Genomic DNA, 5,817 nt, shown 5'->3' with positions numbered 1-5,817 from the left:
ACTGGACTTTTGGTTAGCAACCAAATGCTTAACCTGTATGCCACTAGGTTTCCTGTACAAGAGGGCTTCAAAAGTTTATGGAATTAAAATTGAATTTGAAAGGTTTAAAATGTAAGGGTTTTTTTTGGTTGTTGCTGTTTTTAATGGACCTTCATTGATGCCTCCAACTTCAGAGATTGCTGCTTTAAAGGAACTGGAAGAAGGTCAGTGTCATTGAAATTTAAAATGTAGTTATTTTAAATAGAAAAAAGAATATGATCTAGCTTACATTGTCAAAAACCACTACGATTCCAGGATGGGCAAATGGAATAAATCTAATAAAGTAACTATATAGTTATGAGATTGAGTGAGAGTAAAAATTTTCAAACTGAGATTCAGGTAGGCTCTGTAATTCCTCATTGGGTTGGAGAGGGATACCAAAACTTTCCAATTAAAAGCAATGCAAGGGCTTGAAAATAAAGCACCCAGTAACAATGAGTAAAACTGGCACCCACCAATAAGAAACAAGGCTTCTTGGAAAAATGACTCCTGGTCTAAAGTAGGAAAGGCATTAAGTGATATGGAATACGTTGTGTCAAGAAAGCAAGGAAAAGCTCAAAGACTAACAAGTTTATGTTTAAAAGGACACAGGGAGTCAGTTTAAAGAGGATGTCCACTGATTAAGCATTTTGAATATCAAATTTGAGTATAAAAAAGACTATTTGGGGGCTGTGGATCTGCTTGGACAGTGAAGTACAGAGGTCTGGATGAAAACTTGCCCTACAAGCCATTTATCATAGCCTGAATCCAAAAGACTGTTGCTAGCTCCCTGGAATCCTGAAATGAGATCCTCAGCTCCAGGTTGACTTCTCTACCTGAGGCATCACCAGCTATTAACTGAGCTTACTACAAAATCAATGTGGCCAAGACTGGCTTAGTGGGCATCTTTGAGAAGTTTAATACCCTGAAGATCCATGTGCCAGAAGATAAAATTACTGCCCTGGTAGACACAGAAAGAAGAAAGAAAAAAAAAAAAAAGATATTAAGAGTTTACTGAGTGTCTGTCTCTTTCAAAGACTAGGATGGGAAATATGAGAAGCAACTGGAGAGGATGAAGGACATAATTCCATTTTACCTGATGATTATTGGTGACTTAAAACAATCTTCCTGAAACCAAATTAGACAAGATCAAGTATCCCTTTTTGCCTCATCAGTCAATTGAAAATTTATAAAATGGAATCTGAAAGGAAGTTCTGGCCCTCATATGAAATACTCTGAGCATTAAAACCACAAATTTTTTAAAAAGAGTATTTATGGCAATGGATGATAAAACATTGAATTTTTTAAAGCATGAAATAAAAAATATTATAGATCTAGAAAAATATGAACCAATAAATACAGAAAATATAATAAAATTAGAAAATCATCATGTTGCAACCTCTGATGCAACAACTAAAAATCAGCAATGGATGCTAAAATGATTGGGAGAAAGGTTGTTGGTGAGCATGATACTTATGTGGTCTCAAAATATTGCACCACATGTTGTTGTTGTTAGATGCCTTCGAGTTGGTTCCGACTCATAGTGACCCTATGTACAATAGAACAAAACACCATCCGGCCCTGTGCCATTCTGACAATTGCTGTCATGTTTTTAAGCCCGTTATTGCTGCCAGTGTGTCAATTTATCTCATTTGGTTTCTTTCTCATGATGTCCTTCTCCAGGGAATGAACCCTTCTGACACCATACCCAATGTATGAGAGACAAAGTCTCCCCATACTTGCTTCCAAGGTACATTCTTACTGCATTTCTTCCAAGATAGATTTCATTTTCTGGCAGTCCATAGTACTTTCAATATTCTTCTATAACAACATAATACAAATGCATTGATTCTTCTAACGTCTTGCTTAGTCATTGTCTAACTTTCACATGTCTATGAGAACACTGAAAACATCATGTCTTGAGTAAGGATAACCTTAGTTCTCAAAGTGACATCTTTACTCTTGAACACTTTAAAGAGGTCTTTTGAGGCAGATTTTCCTCATGCAATACATAGTTTGATTTCTTGACTGCTGCTTCCATAAGCATCAATGTGGATCCAAGCAAACAATGTCTTTAACAACTTTAATCTTTTCTTCATTTAGTGTGATGTTATTTGTGGACCCAGTTGTAAGGATTTTTGTTTTGTTTACACTGAGGGCAATCCATACTGAAGCTGTAATCTTTGATCTTCATCAGTATGAATTTCAAGTCCTCTTTACTTCCAGCAAGGAAGATTGTGTCAACTGCATATCGCAGGTTGCTAATGACTCTTCCTCCAGTCCTGATGGCACATTCTTCTTCTTATAATCCAGCTTCTCAGATTCTTTGCTCAGCATACAAGTTAAATAAATATGGTGAAAGGATACAACCATGGTGAACACCTTTCCTGATTTTATATCATCCAGTTCTGTTCGAACAACTACCTCTTGTTCTATATACATGTTAATCATAAGCACAATTAAGTGTTCTAGAATATCCACTTTTTGTAATGTTATCCATAGTTTGTTATGATTTACACAATCAAATGCCTTTGCATAGTCAATAAAGCACAAGAAATATCTTTCTGGCATTCTTTGTTTTCAGCCAAGATCCATCCATCTGATGTCAGCAATGATATATCTAGTTTAACATCCTCTTCGGAATCCAGCTTGAACTTCTTGCAGATCACTGTTGATGTACTGATACAACTGTTTTTGAATGATCTTTAGCAAAATTTTACTTGCAGATGCTTGATGATTTTTATATTCCATTGGGTTACCTTTCTTTGGAATGGGTACAAATATGGAATCAGGCTGCAAACCACAAGGTCAGTAGTTCGAAACTACCAGTTGTTCCATGGGAGAAGGATGAGGCTTTCTGCTCCCATAAAGATTTACAGCCTTGGAAACCCTGTACAGGGTTGCTATGAGTCAGAACCAACTGCACGGCACATAACCACCACCACCACTAATTTGTTGGTCAGGTCGCTGACTTCCAGATTTCTTCACACAGGCAAGTAATCAACTTCAGTGCTGCATCAGTTTTGTTAAAGCATTTCAATTTGTAATACATCTATTCCTAGAGCCTCATTTTCTCCCTATATCTTCAGTGAATCTTGGATTTCTTCCTTCAATAACATTGGAGTTTGTTTTGTTTTGTTTTGTTTTCTTGAACTCTTTTATTTGTTAATTGTGTGATTGTTTACATGGGAGAACATCGGTTCTGCACTCATACTATCATATTTCATTTCATTGTAGTGATTATAATCCCCTCTCCATGCATCATCATTCAACAGTATTTGCTTGTATTCCCTCTATTTTTTTTTGTTTTTGTTTTTGTTTTTGATGTACACAAAAATACTCAGGATAAATTATCACTTAAACAACCTAAGGACATATTCTGCAAGCCTGCCTGCTGGCTGCCCGTACACAATCTTGCTGTTTCCTTACGGATTCCTTACTAGAGTCCTCAGTTACTTTATCACACCATGTTCTCATCTCTGCCTCCATCTCTGGTGTCGCTGCTTCTCTGGGTAGGGTCCTACATTCCAATCATACTCTTCTCCCTTAATGGTTCTAGGGTCCTCTGTTCCAGGAATGTTCGATTATCTATTCACCCCTTTATGTTACAAAACTTCTACCTTTAGTTGTGACAATCGCAAATAGTCACGATAACAATTATTATTGAATCATAAGAATCTTATCCTCATCTCCTTTCACCAGACCCATCTAGACAAGATGAAAGCTTTTTAGTGAGGATTCTACCTTCCCCTGCACCCTCTAAAACTTAACTCCCTCTTGAAAACTTGTAAGCCAGCCACTGCATGCCTTTATAACCTCTCCTCCTCGCACCCCCCACCCCCATTTCAGGTAGCCAGTGTCTAAGTTGACCATCTCTATCAACCCTCTGTACAGAGATGATACGTTTGATTTTTGATGTAAAGACTCCTTTCCTCTCAGTTGGTATTTTGAGCTACTACATCCATACGTATAGGTTAATTCATAAAATTGTTGCAATTTACATTTGTTTATTTTATCAAATTTCTTTATTTTCCTCTAGTCGAGTTCTGATCATCAAGCCATCGAACCTAGGTCAAATGGGTACTATCTGCAAGTTTGAGCATTCTTGTGTGTCTCCCCTCACTTCATATCAGCTGGACACTTTACTCTTGGCTTTAGCCATCCATGACTAGGTCCTTGTCCATGGGTTTAGGAGTCCCCAGGTTTCACCACACTTTTTACCACACTTTGGACCAACCAGCCCTTCCTCTTCATTCTCTCATCTCCAAATTGACAGGAATCTATGGAATGTGATTGATTTGGGCCCATATCTTCATTGCTGCGTTTCCCCCACTTCCACTCACCAGTAAACCAACACGGTCACCAGCAAGCTTACATGACTGCTTATCTGTTCCCTTTGAGTTTCAGTCTTGGAAGGGGGGTGGGTGATTGTCTTGAAGGGACTTGATTGCTTGCCTTGATGGCAGCCTGTTGAACAGCTTGCTTGTTCTTGCAGTAAGTAGCCAATCAAACTGCTGGGGTTTTTTGTTTGTTTTTTTTTCCTGCTGGTGTTTCTTTCAAGAAGTATCTTTCGTTCCTCTAACCACTTCAGGCTGGTCTACATGTCCTTTCAAGTGGGACTATCTCACCTCAGAAGGTTCTGGATGGGGTTCAGTATTCCACCTAAGGTCCTATACAAAGGCTCTGCAAGGAGCCTATTTCACTGGGAAAGTTCTAGAATCCCTTATAGGTATTCCAATTAGTTATAACCATCGGTTTTTAATCATATGATTCCTCTTGAAATGAAAGAATATCAACCAATTCTTTTTTACTACAGTGACTTTTTTTTTTTTAATGCTTCCAGCATCATTCAATATTTGCTCATAGAATCCTTCAGTATTGCAACCTGAGGCTTGAATTTGTTTCTTCAGTTCTTTCAGCTTCAGAAATATTAAGCATACTATTCCTTTTTAGTTTTCTAATACCAGGTCTTTGCATATTTCATTATAATACTTGACTCTGTCTTCTCAAGCTGCCCTTTGAAATTTTTTGTTCAGCTTTTTTACTTCATCAGTTCTTGCAGTTGCTTTAGCTTCTTTACACTCAGCTGAACTGCAAAGTCAATTTGAACTGCAAGGTTCGCAGTTCAAGTTCACCAGCTGCTCCTCAGAAACCCTCTACTGGGTCACTAGGAGTCAGAACTGACTCGACAGCACTTAGCAACAACAACAACAACCCTCAAGAGTAAACAAGGTTCAGAGTCACTTCCAGCACTGGTTTTGGTCTTTTCTTTTGTTTCTGTCTTTTTAATGAACTTTTGCTTTCTTCATGTATGTTCTAGATGTCATTCCACAACTCTTCTGGTCTTTGGTCATTAGTGCCTAATGCATTTAATCTGTTCTTGAGATGTCGAGAACTGGCCTCGACATGAGAATTTGGTTTACGAAGTAGGGAGATCTGGGGGCGACAGAGGTAGAGAAAGAATACACACAAAGACGCAACAAGAGAGACAAGAAGACACCCCGAAACCAGAGTGGATGCGAAACTGGCAGGCAGACCCTGGACTACAGGCATTGTGGCCCCTGCAGGCAGTAACACACAGCCAGCCCTGCAGGCAGTAATGCATGTGGGCTTCAGTCTGCACCTCTGTTTTATTGCAGGGAGGAGCTTTACACAAAGGAAGGTGGGGTTTATTAAGACAGGGTACAGAAGTGAAATGTGATTAATTGTTCAAAACAGGACACAATGATTCATAGGCACAAATTCTAAAACATACATCACAAATTGTCTTGATAATCTAACATCCTTAATTTTCCAGAA

The sequence above is a fragment of the Chrysochloris asiatica genome, unplaced genomic scaffold (assembly GCF_000296735.1).
Source record: "Chrysochloris asiatica unplaced genomic scaffold, ChrAsi1.0 scaffold00002, whole genome shotgun sequence".
NCBI lineage: Eukaryota > Metazoa > Chordata > Mammalia > Afrosoricida > Chrysochloridae > Chrysochloris > Chrysochloris asiatica.
This window is presented reverse-complemented; position numbering follows the sequence as displayed.